This window comes from Siphateles boraxobius, unplaced genomic scaffold, assembly GCF_051911475.1.
Source record: "Siphateles boraxobius isolate OS27281-9 unplaced genomic scaffold, OSU_SipBor_1 23, whole genome shotgun sequence".
NCBI lineage: Eukaryota > Metazoa > Chordata > Actinopteri > Cypriniformes > Leuciscidae > Siphateles > Siphateles boraxobius.
The window spans coordinates 340,494-357,959 of NW_027508844.1; the positions used below are offsets into that span (position 1 = coordinate 340,494).

The 17,466-nt window shown below is 39.4% G+C and overlaps 1 protein-coding gene, 1 long non-coding RNA gene, 1 other non-coding gene and 1 pseudogene across 3 annotated transcripts in view; 1 reads left to right on the forward strand and 3 right to left on the reverse strand.

Annotated features, from left to right (window-relative positions):
- Positions 1-17,466, forward strand: part of LOC143747602 (transmembrane 4 L6 family member 1-like) — a 484,334-nt gene that overhangs the window by 306,282 nt on the left and 160,586 nt on the right. The window lies entirely within an intron of this gene.
- Positions 3,034-3,131, reverse strand: LOC143747623 (U6 spliceosomal RNA; annotated as a pseudogene).
- Positions 6,735-6,841, reverse strand: LOC143747616 (U6 spliceosomal RNA). Its single transcript, XR_013206775.1, has one exon. It is a non-coding gene; the product is annotated as a U6 spliceosomal RNA (small nuclear RNA).
- Positions 8,867-10,331, reverse strand: LOC143747584 (uncharacterized). The gene is made up of 3 exons (XR_013206762.1): positions 10,116-10,331; positions 9,701-9,775; positions 8,867-9,144 (listed from the first exon to the last, which is right to left on the reverse strand). It is a non-coding gene; the product is annotated as an uncharacterized LOC143747584 (long non-coding RNA).

Below are 17,466 nucleotides of genomic sequence, written 5' to 3' on the forward strand. Positions count from 1 at the left end.
TCAGGGCGACCGGCTGACGCACCCGCGCCCGAGCCATCCAGTCCGACCGGTGCCCCCGAGCCCGCACCCCACTCCCCCGGCCGGTCCTCGCCAGAGCCTCAGCAGGCTGCTGAGGTAAGCACGCCACCTCTTTGTGGTCTGCGACTGCAGTGCATCTCGCATCACCAAAAACTGCGCTCGCTCTGTTCCATCCACCTGACTTATTGTTTTCCATCTCTTCTTGTGTGTCTGCAGGACTACAGAGGACCGGATGACCAGCCGGGGTACCTGGCCGTGGTCCAGTTGGCCACGGCCTTGGTGGGGTTGCGTCACGACCCGGCCTTGTCAGAGGGGAGGGTAGACGAGCTTATCAGGCTCTACGAGGCCCTGTCACCGTACGACAGGGCCCGAGTAGTTTACCCTCCCCGCTACAGGGACAGGCCAGCTCAGGGGCGCTTCATGGCAGCCAAGCCAAGCCGCACCAGTATACCTGGTGTGGAAAGCTTGAGACGGTAAGGCTACGCTTCCATCATACATTTCCCTGGTGTACAAACAAGCTGCTTTATGTAATGTTGCCCATTATCATGCTCATATCTGTCATTGTTTTTGTCCATTGTCCACAGCTGCCTGGTCGGAGAGACCTCTGGACCTGCCAGCAGTCCCAGCGCAAGCCGGCTGGTAGAGGCAGTATGCACCCAGCTCTGCCGCTTGATCCCCTCGGGCAGCCGTGCGCGCGGTGCCCGGAGGTCGCGGTGGGACAGCATACTGCTTCGGTACCAGCACATCCGGGACCTTGTGCTGGGCCACCAGAGGCTGATGGCTCGGGCGCCCATACAGCTCTTTGAGCTGAACGCCAGGACCCTCTCGCTGTGGTATGTTTGATGCTTTTGATGTTATGGTAATGACATGCTTGAATGGCATGCTCTCAAAATTGTACATGTAACTAAAACACTACGTTGAAATCCGTTTTCAGGTTCACCAGGATGCAGCGGGAGAAGGAGAGGACTGTGCTAGCTTCAGGCGTTGCAGCAGAGGGACGACCACCAGCGGCAGCGGCAGCGGGTTCGGCGCCGTGCCCAGCAACAGCGGTGGATCGTTCTCCGGCAGCAGCAACAGGCCAGGCGAGGACAGCAGCGCCAAGGGCGGCGGGACCTCTGGCAGCAGCACCGGCCGTGGCAGCACCGGTGCCTGTTCTGCCAGCGCCAGTGCGCCCACTGGCGCCTTTACCGCCTGCCCCCTCAGCTGTTGTCCTGGCCATACCACCGGCTGCTGCAGCTGCAACAGGACCTTTTCCGGCAACACAGCCTCTCTTTCTGGACCTCTCACTGCCCCAGCAGAGTGTGAGGGTGCTCCCCATCCCAACGCTCCCTCGGACAACGCCAGCCCCACACGTCCTCCCTCTGCCGCTGGCCGCCGCACATCACGCCGGCCCTCGGCTGCCTGCACCACCTCCTGCTCCCCCTCCTCAGCCTCGCTCTGCGTACAAAACTGAATGGCTGAGGAGGAAGAGGGCTGGGCAGAGGGCAGCGGCAGGAACAGTCGTCGCTGCCCGGGCCGGCGTGCCACAAGAACAAAAGTGCAGGAGATGCGGCCAGCCAAAGCGGAGGGAGACCGGACACACCCGCTACGGCAATGTACATTTTTGCTCTGCCGCCGCAGCGGGTAAGAGTGTGGAGGACTGGCTGAGGGAGATGAAGGACCAGGGTCGAGCCCCGGACTGATTTCGCATTCTCGCTGGGGCAGGTGTATATAGTTGTTTCAGTGTTTGTTTGTTTGTTTTTTAAAGACATTGACTTTACCCTCCACAAGGACCGGGACCTTGCCGCGGTGTGGAGGCTTCCTACAAACACCGGTCCACACCTGCCACAACTTTTCTACAGCAAAAAAAACATTGTGTATCCCATTCACACCTGTATAACATTGCCATGCCTTTGTACTATTCTGATTCTTTGCACTGACAAGTTATATAGGCCTATACTGTGTGTGTATGCTGCCTATCATATGGCTTAAGAAAAAGAAAAGAAAACATTGTCTGTCCCATTCACACCTGTATAACACATTCACACCTGTATAACACATTGTCATGCATTTCTGCTGTTCTGATTTTATGCGCTGACAAGTTATATAGGCATTTTGGACATGTGGGTATGGTCAATAATGTGGTCACTGTCTTTGGAGTTACGTCCAGTTGCCACTGGCTCTGTTGCCGCCGCGTTGGTACTTCACACTGTATGCTGCTGCATTATTTATCCATGCATGTCTGTAATGAGCCCTTATACTATGCGTCTGTCTGCTGTGATTGATGTGGTTTAAAATAAGAGGAATGAAGCCTTGTGCCACTGTTCTGCATCAATACCACTGTTCTGCATCTCGCCCCAGAACATTTATGCCATGTGTCTGCTCTGATGCTCTATTTTTTTATTATTATGATCATCATCATCATCATCATCATCATCATCATCATCAAAATCATCATGTTTTATTGTATTGTAGTTTGAAATAAATAATCTATTTCACACTGTAGTCTACTGCTGCTGTGTTTGGTGTTTTCTGCATCTATACATCATCATCATCATCAACAACAACTACAACAACAACAATAATACACGGCATGTAACTTTTATTTATACATTGAAATAAAATTATTGACATAATATAAATGTAATATAATGTTTAACATAACAAATTTTTATATATATGCAGAAAAAGGTGAAACAATATAAATACAATATATCTATGCAGAAAAGGGTGAAACAATATAAAAAGTGGAAACAATATGAATACAGTATATTATTTAACATAAACAATATAAATACAATATAATGTTTAACACAACAGATTTTAATATCTATGCAGAAAAAGGTGAAACAAATAATGCACGGCATGTTACTTTTATGTATACACATGAAATAGGCATAATAAGAATATAATAGTGTGTAATATAATGTTTAATATTTGTGCTTCGGTCGGGATTCGATCCTACGCTTTGATGGTGTCTCGTTTGTACCGCGTTTGTGCGACTGGGCATGCGCGAAGGCACTAATGCGCATGCGCGAAAACAGAGAAGAACGATGGCGAAGCTTTGCGCATGGGCCATGCTAATCTTCTCTGTATCGATCCAATTTTAGTATATGTGCTGCCTTAGCAAACACAGGTTTGGTGCCCAGCTCAAGGCATATATACACCTTGGGTTCCAGCGAGCTATCACCAAGGTGGTAGGGCCCAGCGAGTCATCTCGCCTCTGCATACCTTTGCTTGACACAATGATTGATGCAAAAGCTCAATGAGTTTAGGAATAGGACATCTTAGAGCTTTAGGGTTCACAAATGGCCAATTCCACCATGATGTATGAGAGCATCTACTGAAAGAATGGGGTGGGCAGACTTATGGATGGTACCAAAATACAAGCTCTGAATGGGCTGTGTCCTCCAGGTTTTCGAGAAAAAACCGAGTTGGCAGAAAAACGGAAAGTGCTTAGCCGTTTGCGCCACCGTTGCATGCACTCGATGTAACTGGACACGAACTGCAGCAGGAGGAATTAATCCTCTGGAGACTTTGAGGTAGAGGCCCTCTGACACACGTCGGAAACAAAAACTTAAAGGACTTCACAGATTTTTTTATTTGATTTATTCTTTGATTTTTTCTCTAAATCGGTCTCCTTTCAGCATAGGCGCTGCCTTAACAAGCAAAAAGGCTCAGCTAATTTGAGGCATATGCAGACCTGGGGGCCCAGCAAGTCCTCACCAAGGTGGTAGAGCCCAGCGAGCCATTTCACCACTTTAAAAAAACCTTGTTTATTAGTGTAGCCTGCCTTCCAGAGGATACATATTCACACACTTTGTAATTCATTCACTGGGCTATCATGCATTCAAACTAATCAAGAGTTGTAAACTTTGATGGGTTGCTGTTGTGTATTTTCATTTAGCTGTTCTCATGATTGCTGCATTTATAGACAACTGTGCCTAGGGTCTTGAAGTTCAATCACACCACATGTATGTTTTTCCACATTTTTTTCCACTTGGCATATGTAACTCTTTAGGTATTTACAGCACCGCTGGTCACTGTATGATAAAAATGTGAAAACATCATAAGTAGAAGTTTATTTTAGCTCAAGTTTGCTCTGTGTGAATGTATTGTTCTGTTTCAGTGGTGTTCTGTGACTCAACCTTGAAGGGAAAAGATATTGCCTTTGTGGTCAAACCCTGTTCCCCAACGGCATCTGCTGAAGAAAGGGAGTGGACACACTTGTCGATGGCCCCAGAGTACAAGCATAAAAAAAAGAGTTGGCAGGAAAACTTAGAGTGCGCTATAGACATTGGAGATATTGCCTTTGTGGTCAAACCCTGTTCCTCAACGGCATCTGCTGAAGAAAGGGAGTGGACACACTCGTCGATGGCCCCAGAGTACAAGCATAAAAAAAAGAGTTGGCAGGAAAACTGAGAGTGCGCAATCAGTTTAGGAATAGGACATCTTAGAGCTTTAGGGTTCATAAATGGCCAATTCCACCATGATGTATGAGAGCATCTACTGAAAGAATGGGGTGGGCAGACTTATGGATGGTACCAAAATACAAGCTCTGAATGGGCTGTGTCCTCCAGGTTTTCGAGAAAAAATCGAGTTGGCAGAAAAACGGAAAGTGCTTAGTCGTTTGCGCCACCGTTGCATGCACTCGATGTAACTGGACACGAACTGCAGCAGGAGGAATTAATCCTCTGGAGACTTTGAGGTAGAGGCCCTCTGACACACGTCGGAAACAAAACCTTAAAGGACTTCACAGATTTTTTTATTTGATTTATTCTTTGATTTTTTCTCTAAATCGGTCTCCTTTCAGCATAGGCGCTGCCTTAACAAGCAGAAAGGCTCAGCTAATTTGAGGCATATGCAGACCTGGGGGCCCAGCAAGTCCTCACCAAGGTGGTAGAGCCCAGCGAGCCATTTCACCACTTTAAAAAAACCTTGTTTATTAGTGTAGCCTGCCTTCCAGAGGATACATATTCACACACTTTGTAATTCATTCACTGGGCTATCATGCATTCAAACTAATCAAGAGTTGTAAACTTTGATGGGTTGCTGTTGTGTATTTTCATTTAGCTGTTCTCATGATTGCTGCATTTATAGACAACTGTGCCTAGGGTCTTGAAGTTCAATCACACCACATGTATGTTTTTCCACATTTTTTTCCACTTGGCATATGTAACTCTTTAGGTATTTACAGCACCGCTGGTCACTGTATGATAAAAATGTGAAAACATCATAAGTAGAAGTTTATTTTAGCTCAAGTTTGCTCTGTGTGAATGTATTGTTCTGTTTCAGTGGTGTTCTGTGACTCAACCTTGAAGGGAAAAGATATTGCCTTTGTGGTCAGACCCTGTTCCCCAACGGCATCTGCTGAAGAAAGGGAGTGGACACACTTGTCGATGGCCCCAGAGTACAAGCATAAAAAAAAGAGTTGGCAGGAAAACTTAGAGTGCGCTATAGACATTGGAGATATTGCCTTTGTGGTCAAACCCTGTTCCTCAACGGCATCTGCTGAAGAAAGGGAGTGGACACACTCGTCGATGGCCCCAGAGTACAAGCATAAAAAAAAGAGTTGGCAGGAAAACTGAGAGTGCGCAATCAGTTTAGGAATAGGACATCTTAGAGCTTTAGGGTTCATAAATGGCCAATTCCACCATGATGTATGAGAGCATCTACTGAAAGAATGGGGTGGGCAGACTTATGGATGATACCAAAATACAAGCTCTGAATGGGCTGTGTCCTCCAGGTTTTCGAGAAAAAATCGAGTTGGCAGAAAAACGGAAAGTGCTTAGCCGTTTGCGCCACCGTCGCATGCACTCGATGTAACTGGACACGAACTGCAGCAGGAGGAATTAATCCTCTGGAGACTTTGAGGTAGAGGCCCTCTGACACACGTCGGAAACAAAACCTTAAAGGACTTCACAGATTTTTTTATTTGATTTATTCTTTGATTTTTTCTCTAAATCTGTCTCCTTTCAGCATAGGCGCTGCCTTAACAAGCAAAACGGCTCCGATAATTTGAGGCATATGCAGACCTGGGGGCCCAGCAAGTCCTCACCAAGGTGGTAGAGCCCAGCGAGCCATTTCACCACTTTAAAAAAAACTTGTTTATTAGTGTAGCCTGCCTTCCAGAGGATACATATTCACACACTTTGTAATTCATTCACTGGGCTATCATGCATTCAAACTAATCAAGAGTTGTAAACTTTGATGGGTTGCTGTTGTGTATTTTCATTTAGCTGTTCTCATGATTGCTGCATTTATAGACAACTGTGCCTAGGGTCTTGAAGTTCAATCACACCACATGTATGTTTTTCCACATTTACACGTATTCCTACTTGGCATATGTAACTCTTTAGGTATTTACAGCACCGCTGGTCACTGTATGATAAAAATGTGAAAACATCATAACTAGAAGTTTATTTTAGCTCAAGTTTGCTCTGTGTGAATGTATTGTTCTGTTTCAGTGGTGTTCTGTGACTCACCTTGAAGGGAAAAGATATTGCCTTTGTGGTCAAACCCTGTTCCCCAACGGCATCTGCTGAAGAAAGTGAGTGGATACACTTGTCGATGGCCCCAGAGTACAAGCATAAAAAAAAGAATTGGCAGGAAAACTGAGAGTGCGCTATAGACATTGGAGATGCACCAGTTCTTGACACAAGAGAACAAGAATGAAAACAAAGAGTGGCAGGAGGGGATGAATCAAGTCCAGTGAAGCAGGCTTTGATCACAGCTGCAAAAATATGGAGCGCTTCACGGATTTGCGTGTCATCCTTTCGCAGGGGCCATGCTAATCTTCTCTGTATCGATCCAATTTTAGTATATGTGCTGCCTTAGCAAGCACAGGTTTGGTGCCCAGCTCAAGGCATATATACACCTTGGGTTCCAGCGAGCTATCACCAATGTGGTAGGGCCCAGCGAGTCATCTCGCCTCTGCATACCTTTGCTTGACACAATGATTGATGCAAAAGCTCAATGAGTTTAGGAATAGGACATCTTAGAGCTTTAGGGTTCACAAATGGCCAATTCCACCATGATGTATGAGAGCATCTACTGAAAGAATGGGGTGGGCAGACTTATGGATGGTACCAAAATACAAGCTCTGAATGGGCTGTGTCCTCCAGGTTTTCGAGAAAAAATCGAGTTGGCAGAAAAACGGAAAGTGCTTAGCCGTTTGTGCCACCGTTGCATGCACTCGATGTAACTGGACACGAACTGCAGCAGGAGGAATTAATCCTCTGGAGACTTTGAGGTAGAGGCCCTCTGACACACGTCGGAAACAAAAACTTAAAGGACTTCACAGATTTTTTTATTTGATTTATTCTTTGATTTTTTCTCTAAATCGGTCTCCTTTCAGCATAGGCGCTGCCTTAACAAGCAAAAAGGCTCAGCTAATTTGAGGCATATGCACACCTGGGGGCCCAGCAAGTCCTCACCAAGGTGGTAGAGCCCAGCGAGCCATTTCACCACTTTAAAAAAACCTTGTTTATTAGTGTAGCCTGCCTTCCAGAGGATACATATTCACACACTTTGTAATTCATTCACTGGGCTATCATGTCAAGTCAAGTCAAGTCAAATATATTTATATAGCGCTTTTCACAATACAGATTGTATCAAAGCTGCTTCACAGTATCAATCAAAACAACTTAATGTTTGTTTATTACTGGAAAAAAGACATCCAAGTTTGGTAGAGCTGATCAATGGTATGATTGGTTAATTAATTTGAATATCATGCATTCAAACTAATCAAGAGTTGTAAACTTTGATGGGTTGCTGTTGTGTATTTTCATTTAGCTGTTCTCATGATTGCTGCATTTATAGACAACTGTGCCTAGGGTCTTGAAGTTCAATCACACCACATGTATGTTTTTCCACATTTTTTTCCACTTGGCATATGTAACTCTTTAGGTATTTACAGCACCGCTGGTCACTGTATGATAAAAATGTGAAAACATCATAAGTAGAAGTTTATTTTAGCTCAAGTTTGCTCTGTGTGAATGTATTGTTCTGTTTCAGTGGTGTTCTGTGACTCAACCTTGAAGGGAAAAGATATTGCCTTTGTGGTCAAACCCTGTTCCCCAACGGCATCTGCTGAAGAAAGGGAGTGGACACACTTGTCGATGGCCCCAGAGTACAAGCATAAAAAAAAGAGTTGGCAGGAAAACTTAGAGTGCGCAATCAGTTTAGGAATAGGACATCTTACCCATACGGAAATGTAATATATGTACATATATGAAATATGCATATATTAAATATATGCACATAGACAGTGAAAACATATATGTACATATATATCTGCCCATATATAAAACGTATTCGAAAATGGAACAATTTCATATATTGACATATAAAACTAGCCCATATATTTTATGTATGTATAATAGTATCTATATATATATGTCACATATATAATTATCAATATACATGACATATATTTCTTTGTATGTATGTTCAATATACAAACTACACATATATGCATAGCATATTGCTTACATATATGTGACATATATATATGCCCCTCATATGTTTTTATATAGTCTTAGTATATATTTTTCATATAATTTGAAATATATATATATAATATATTTTTGATACATGTATGTGGAATATATAAAAACGTGTGAGCACATATATTTTGAATATATGTTATGTTCTTATATTATCTATATTAATTGCAAAATATTTTAATGCATGATGTAAACTAAACAAATGTAAAAAAAATTTGCTTTCATTAACTTCATACATTATTTTTAAATATAGGTTATGGACGTGTACTTGTACTTACACACTTGTAATGAACATGACATGCCTAGCCTTAAATGTTAAATGGTGCAGTTAGCAAAAAATAAGTAATACAGTAAAACAGCTCAAACATTACAATTTTATTCAAAAACAGTTTTAATTCAAAAATAAAAATTAAGCTGTGCAAAATTTGAAAACTTCTGAACACTCAACACACAACTTTATCAATATTTCTCCAAAACATAAAACAAGACAAGAACAAGAATATCCACCAACAGGTACGATACAGACTGTTATTTATTTAAGTTTGGGTCTTCTTGGATGTCCGCAGCTCAGTGACCTTCTGATTGATAGCCACCCCTAGTTGGCCCCTGGTGGTTCCAGGAAATTTCTGGATCACTGCATCTGTATAAAAGACAATGAAAAGCATTTTAGTTTTATAACATTTATCTAAAGACAGGCAAATTATAATCACCTCAAACACTAAATTAACACAGGACATACAGGTGAAACGCGAAAATTTTTAAAATCATGCAAAACTTAATGTATTTCAGTAATTCAAATTAAAAGGTGAAACTAATATATTTAGTATATATAACTATATACATATGCATGATTATATCTTCAGAGGGACGACATTTCTGTATTTAAAATCCTTTTTTTTATTGATTTCATGTAATATTCTAATTTTCTGAGATTTTGAATTTGGGGTTTTCATAAGCTGTGAGCCATAATCATCAAAATTATAACTTTTGCACAATATTTTAATTTTTATAAGTTTCACCTGCACATTGTTTGGTAGATAACAAACTTAATGTTCCTGAAATTCAAGCATTATTCAGAACCCAGTGTAAGTGTCATCACACTGAAACACCAAGCTGAAACTGATCAATTCGGATGGTTATACTGACACATTTGGTTTTAAACAATTCAAGCCCAATTCACCAAGTAATATACATACTCATTATTGCATCAATTTTTATTCTGTCCAATGGCTCTTTTGATTCCCCAGGGCTTGCATTTTTGGACTTGCCACCTAAGAAAGAGCAACATAATAGAGATTAGAACGAAATCTGAATTAACTCCACTCCTATCTAACTACTCAACCATACATCACATTTTTCATTCTGCTTCAGTAAAATGGGGATAATGTAAATAGTCAAATTTTATATTTATAAAGCATCATATTTCAATGTAAATGTGAATGAGTGTACATATGTCTGTAAATATGCAAGAATTACTATAATAGAGCAGTTTTTTTTTGTTTACTTTAACCCCTTACCCAAAGACTTCAGATATGATGTTCAATCTACAGAATTATCAAAAAATTATAATAATTATACAGACACTTGAAGACACTATGTCCCATTAACTACCTCTGAGATTGCTCTTAAGAAGTGTATCAATATCAAAAATTCCAAGGAGAAGCATCCGTGCCATGGTAGTGGGGCTGTTTGCATGGCTAGCTGACCACAATACATTTTTTGGTACATAAACTCCTGAGCCCGGGTGAATTTCAATCTGTGGGGAGAGGACAAACATGCATTAATATTAGTGTTATATTACAAAATAAAACATTGCTTTAACAAAAAAGTTTTTAGGGGGCCTGATTAAATGTAGCTTTGCATCGCATACTTTCTATAACATTATTGATTATCGAGTGTAAAGAGTTTTATCTCTAAAAACAGTTAACTTATAACGCTGGTATATGGGGCATATAATAAGTAAATCGCTAGTGAATACCACTAACTAGGCTCAAAATAGCCCCACACTAACACAGTAGTATAGTGAAGCTGGTCGAGGCTGTTTCCCAAAGATGGCTCCGCGATGGTACTGTCTTTATAAAGTATATTATTATTAAACTGTCTATACACTTACAAAGTTCTCAGTGCTTCGGTTTGTATGTAGAGACCCTCATTAAGCTACTGTGTTAGTGTGGGGCTATTTTGAGCCTTGTTAGTGGTATTAACTAGTGATTTACTTTTACTTATTATATGCCTCCATATACTAGGGTTATAAGCTAAACAGTTTTTAGAAATAAAACTCTTTACATTTGATTATCATGAAAACAACTCCCAGAGAACAGTCGACTCGGTACCAATGTGTTACACCCCAGGTTCATTTTGTGCCGGAGTTCTCCTTTAACATATTTGTTTTCACATTTTCATGCAACCTCAGTTTATGCATTATCGTCAAAGCGTGCATTCGTTTAAACTTCCCTTTAAAAAGGAAACCAACAGTTTGAAGGTCCAAATCAATGCAGTTTCAAAGGCTCTACACAATCCCAGCTGAGGAATAAGGGTCTTATATCTAGGCAAACCATCGGCCATTTTATGAAAAAATAAATAAAATGTATATACTTTTTAACCACAAATGCTCAACTTCAGTGGTCTGCTTCTGCACAACATATTACGCCATCACGTTGCTTGTGACCCTTGTGCTGACCCAGTGCCGAAAAACTCCAAACTTTATTTTCTCCTCCAACTTAAAAATTTGTCCGACATCGATGTTTTACATTTATTTTTGTAACGAGATTTTGATATAGTCTTTCCACGTTAGTTTTAACACTGGGTCGGTACTTTTCCAATGTGATAACGTAATACGTTGTGCGGAAGTAGAACCCTAAAGTCAAGCATTTGTGGTTAAAAAGTATATAAATGTTTTTATTTTAGAAAATGAGATGGTTTGACCCTTATGCCTCGGTTGGGATCGTGTAGAGCCTTTGAAGCCATATTAAACAGCATTGATTTGGACCTTCAACCAATTGGTTGCTATTGAAGTCCATTATGTAGAGAAATAAATGTGATTTATTTTCGTTTGAAGAAAGAAACACATGAACATCTTGAAAGACATGGGGATGAATAAATGATCAGGAAATTTTAATTCTAAAGTGAACTAATCCTTTAAGCACTAATTTGACAGATTCGCCAACAGCCAATTACTGATCATTATGATAAAACTTGTCCTTCGATAAAATTCTGGCAGTGTCCGAGGTTTTGAGCAACTGTCCTGCAGTGTTACGACTTATAAGACGAATATCAAATCAAGAACCAATAGGAGCACAGAACTAGATGACACAATTACAGCAACGATGACAACAGACCAACACAGGGAACATGTTGGAGAGCAAGGTGATCCAGACACGCGCCCTTGTTTTTTTTCTATCATTATTTTCAGACAACCCATTATCAAAACAACGGCTTCAGAATGTTGTTTTGTGCTAGCCGCCATTTTGTGCATGTATGTGTTTTTTTTGTGGTTTTTTTTGTATTTGAATTGGGTTTTAATAAGTCTTTACTGCCGTACCTTGCAGTTATAGCTGTTACTACAATAGTAGTTTTAAAATCAGCATACTCACAGGTTCCTGTATGCTGGTAGGTGATACCAGTTGATGATGTGGGCTCTGCTCCTTCGCGTCAAGCCATTTCTCCAGCTTGCCCATCGTGCTAAGGAGGTATGGCATTTCTAGGAAGCAAAACAGTAAAGAAAAAACAGATTTTCAGTAGGGCAAACTTGTATGGATTTCAAAATGATAATATTTATCAAAAAACTAGTTTATAAAATATTAGAATTTTTCTTAATTAACACTTACGACTGACAACATTTGTTTTTAGGTTCTCTAATTCCATTTTTAGGGCTTCATTTTCTGCCTTTAATTGTGCAATGATGTCTGGTAAAGGAGGATCAGGAGTAGGTGAGGATGGTGAAGCAGGCGATGATGAGGTATGTGAAGGTGGAGCTGAGGGTGGTGCAGGGGGACAGTAAGGAACCGGTGGTGCAGAAGTAGGCGAGGCAGAAGATGGTGAGGTAGGTGAAGATGGAGCAACTGATGTTGTAGCAGAAGGGAATCGAGGTCCATGCCGTAATTTTATTTTCTCCAAAATCTCCCTGTCCAAATTTCCATCACTAGTTTGCCTCTTTATAAAACATGACAAAAATGTTAGTACAAAACATTTAAAAAAAAGAGCTGAAAAAATAAAATGATGATATCACACTCTCTCTTAATTGATCTGCCACTATTACCAAGATAGATCAGCTGCTCTTCACAACCAAGAACAAGAATAGGAAGCTACATAATAAGATGCCTCTACAGACAAAACATGTGACATCACTCCTCGAGCCTCCTTTCCAAATTAAAGGAGAACTCCGGCACAAAATGAACCTGGGGTGTAATAACACATTGGTACCGAGTCAACTGTTCTCTGGGATTTGTTTTCATGATTATCGAGTGTAAAGAGTTTTATCTCTAAAAACGGTTAACTTATAACGCTAGTATATGGGGCATATAATAAGTAAATCGCTAGTTAATACCACTAACTAGGCTCAAAATAGCCCCACACTAACACAGTAGTATAGTGAAGCTGGTCGAGGCTGTTTCCCAAAGATGGCTCCGCGATGGTACTGTCTTTATAAAGTATATTATTATTAAACTGTCTATACACTTACAAAGTTCTCAGTGCTTCGGTTTGTATGTAGAGACCCTCATTAAGCTACTGTGTTAGTGTGGGGCTATTTTGAGCCTTGTTAGTGGTATTAACTAGTGATTTACTTTTACTTATTATATGCCTCCATATACTAGCGTTTTAAGCTAAACAGTTTTTAGAGATACAACTCTTTACATTTGATTATCATGAAAACAGATCCCAGAGAACAGTCGACTCGGTACCAATGTGTTATTACACCCCAGGTTCATTTTGCGCCGGAGTTCTCCTTTAACAAGGGCAGAGTACGTACTACAGTTCGGGGCAATGTCAAGCTGTATAATTATTCAAAATCATTATTACTTATAACTTTGCAAATGAATAACTACATTTGGAAATTAAATACTTGTATTAATGCTGTACAAATACAGAAAGTCTTTTTTATACAAGTATGTAAGCTTTACCATAAATAAAAACAGGCAGAGCAACATAAACAACTCTGACAGACTGCTTGTACTTGGGTGTAAAAAATGACTAATCCTGTCAAGATCTAGGGAACATTTGAGTATTAGGTACTCCTAACTTTGAATGATTCATTTTCAGTAATTAATTTCTAAATGTAGTGATTCATTTGCAAAGTTATAAGTAGTGCTGGGCAAAAAAAGATTTTTCGATTAATCGTTTTTTAAAATGTGGTCGATCCAAAATCGATTCTCAACGGCCATGAATCGATTTTTTCCATATTCAGTGCTCGCGGTGCTGCGTCTTCTCTCTCTGCACAAGGGAGCGCTGCAGGCGTCGAAACACACTCGCTTTTAGGAGTGGGGACATGACGGAATATTCACTTGCACAATCGGGCCAGCATTGCATCGTAACTAACATTTATAATTTTCACGTCTTTTTAAGCTTTACCAGTTTAAACATTCAATCAATGTTAAACTATCCCGTGCTCGCGCCCTCTCAGAGATGCTTTTCACTGCGTGCACATAATACAGTAGATAGTACATAGTACTACAGCCTAAATCCGCCTCACAAACAGCTCGCCAGTAACAGAAGTTATTTTTGGTGGATGATATCGCTTTAACAGTTAAAAACACGCAAAATGATGTCAAAACTCTGGTCTTGGTGAGTAACCTCGTAAAGATTATCATAAAGATACCGTCGGTTATGTCTTAAATAAACATAAAACGCGTGTGACAGACAGCATAATGAAACTAATGGATTTGTGCACTATAGTTCTTAAAGTGAACGCAGCCATTAGTGTCTTTCATTAATTTTGTTGTCATAACAACATAATATAGCATTAATTGTACGCAATCATAATTAATAGCCTATGTATTAAATTCAGTAAGGAGTAAAAGACTATCCTGGGTTATTTTACATTGGATTACTTTATTCAGTTTCTGTAGTATTTCTGATCAAAAAACTTTTTTATTTTTATGTCTATTTATTTGTGTCTTTATTCTATTGTATTTATTTGTAATATTTTCAAAGTAATTCAAATATTGAAATCAAGCGTCCATGTGCATAAACTCTTAACAAAAAAAATACCTCATTGTAAAAACAAACATTTAGATGAGATCAATTTAATAGAAAATTCTCTAATTTGTCCAATTTTCAGCATCAATTTTGCATCTTGTATCAAATCCTGTCTATTTATTGTATGCATTTAGTGTATACCGGTAGTGTACCTAAAATAAAAAGAGTTTTATATACAGGTTTGTGGCTCTTAATTTCTTTGTATTAATTAACCATTAGTAAACTTATGTCCACTGTTCTTTTAAAAAAAATAAATATAGGATTTGTATTTGCCTACATCTATATTCATTATAGTCAAATCGAGAATCGAAATCGAAAATGGAATCGAATCGAATTGAGAGCTTGCGAATCGAAATTGAACATCTGAATCGATACCCAGCCCTAGTTATGAGTACAACTTTATAGTGGGCAGACACTTTTTTTACATTTGCAATGCAGATGCTAGTTTTGGGTCTCAGTAAAAAAATAATAATAAAAAAAAAAAAAAATATATATATATATATATATATATATATATATATATATATATATATATATATCTTGTTACCTATTTGGGGCTAGATGGTCCATCTTTACTGGTTTCCTCTTGAAGAAACTTAGGGTTTGGCTTAAATTTTCGTTTTTTCAGAGGTTTTGAAGTGGACTGGTGTTGTGTCCTCTGGTGTTGCACTTTTTCTAAGGTGGACTGTCTCTCTGTGGGGAAAAAGGGGGAATACAAATTGTAGAATCTAAAACAAAAGATACAAGGGCTATGGCAATAACAACAACATAGGCTGACCCACATGTAGAAACCCACAATTTTTTCATAATGGGACAGTGTTAAAATATTAGCACACATTCTGACAGGGATTTAATATCCTGCAAGTTTATATTGGCATCCATTTGAAATATATTTAACTTTACTTAATTATTATAGTTTTAGTTCTATACTCTAAAGACAAATATTGTATTTTTTCCCCACTAAATGTGTCTGACAGCTGAAATCTTACTTTTTTAAGATATCATTCTCACATAAAAAAACATTTAAAGATATTAAAATGATACACTGTAATAATTACGACGTTAGCTCTTAACGTTAAACATGAACATTAAAATGCATGCTCACAATAAAGTAGTAGGCTATTAATAGTAACGTACATGATGTAAGTTATTAAAAAATAAATAACTTACTACTAATAAAAAAACCTACATTTAAACACGGTGAATCTGCTCAATTATGTACTAGCTTCGTCGTTCGATCTGTAACTTAGCTTATAGCTCATTAAGTTCAGTGGTCACTTAAATTATGTATTATCTGTGCAATAGCAATGTGTGCATTATAATTAAAGGTCAGAAATTAACTTACCTGCAACTTTATGCACCGTTGCCTCGTACAAAGGCCATCCGCATTTAGGTTTTTTTTTCAGTCCACCTCTCCACTCAATTAAATATACAGAACTTTCATCAAGTCCGTCTAAGAAATCGTTTAAGTTGAATTTTTGTATATGTGACGTTGGAACAATGCTCCAACTTTCCGTTTCTGTTTCATCTTTCCATTCAACAAGGGCGAACATTCTTCAGCCGTTGGTCTATCCTCCTGATTCCTGAATGCGCTTTGGCGGTCTTTTGACTGCGTTTGAATTTTGGCGCGGGTAATATAGGGCATTAGGCAATGACGTAACGTATTGGGGTGAAACGTATGCTAAATGCATGGCCTGAAATACATGCTGAAAAGTGTTTCTACTATTCTGTTTTTGTTTTTATTTTTTGTTTTTTCAAAAATCAGCTAAGCATATTCATTATGTAAGTCTTGGTTTAGGCCACAGTAATGTAAAATAACAAAACTAAAACTAAAAAATATTTGAACCCTAACGTTATGCAATAAGTAATTTGATGAAAATTATTTAAAGTTAGGTTAGGTCTTTTTTCATTGCATATGTTTACACAGTGAAATTATGTGTAAGCAATCCAATGTGAAGCACATAACAAATACTTTACAATGCATTACAATAGATTAAAAATCATTATTGCACAGACTGCTATTACATAAACCCTGTGTTTACAGCATTATCTACATACATGTAATATATTATGTGTGTGTTTCTGCAAGGTGAATGTGATTTCACCAAGTAGCTATCACCCGGGTAAGGTACTTAACATCAGTTTTATTTATCATTACCCTCTGATTTTAGGGAAAAGTTATGGGGTTAGGTTTAGGGTAAGGGATTGGGTAAAGACTACATTTTGGGACAGGGATGCTGACATGTCTTACTTGGCAAAATCACAGTGACCGTTTGGGCATACATGTATGTATGTGTGTACATGTGTAATATGAGGTAAGCTGGATTGATGTAGCTATATGGCTTCTGCAGCCTGTCCACAGCTCTGAGGGAAAAGCTGTTCCGTAACCTATTAGTCTGTGTTTCTGGGGTCTACCTGAGCAGAGGGTGCAAATGGGTTTCCAGGATGTGAGTGCTGGATGTTTGTGGTCCATGTGAGAAGACGTCTGAATAGATGTCACACAGATTTGACAGGGGTGCCGTCAATACTTTCATCTTCAGACCCCTCTATTTTGTCTGGAGCAGTGCAGCCAGAATACCACACAGCAATAAGTTTTGACGTTTTTTGTATTGTGCAGCGGAATAGAAGCTGATCAGCAGTCTGGGGTTGTGTCTGGATAGTAATTGTAGACATTTTGAAAGTACTGTATTACAAAAAAGAAAGTGATTTGTAAAGGTCCACTGCATAGTTTTACTTCCAGATATTATGGGGTTGTAAACCATAAACC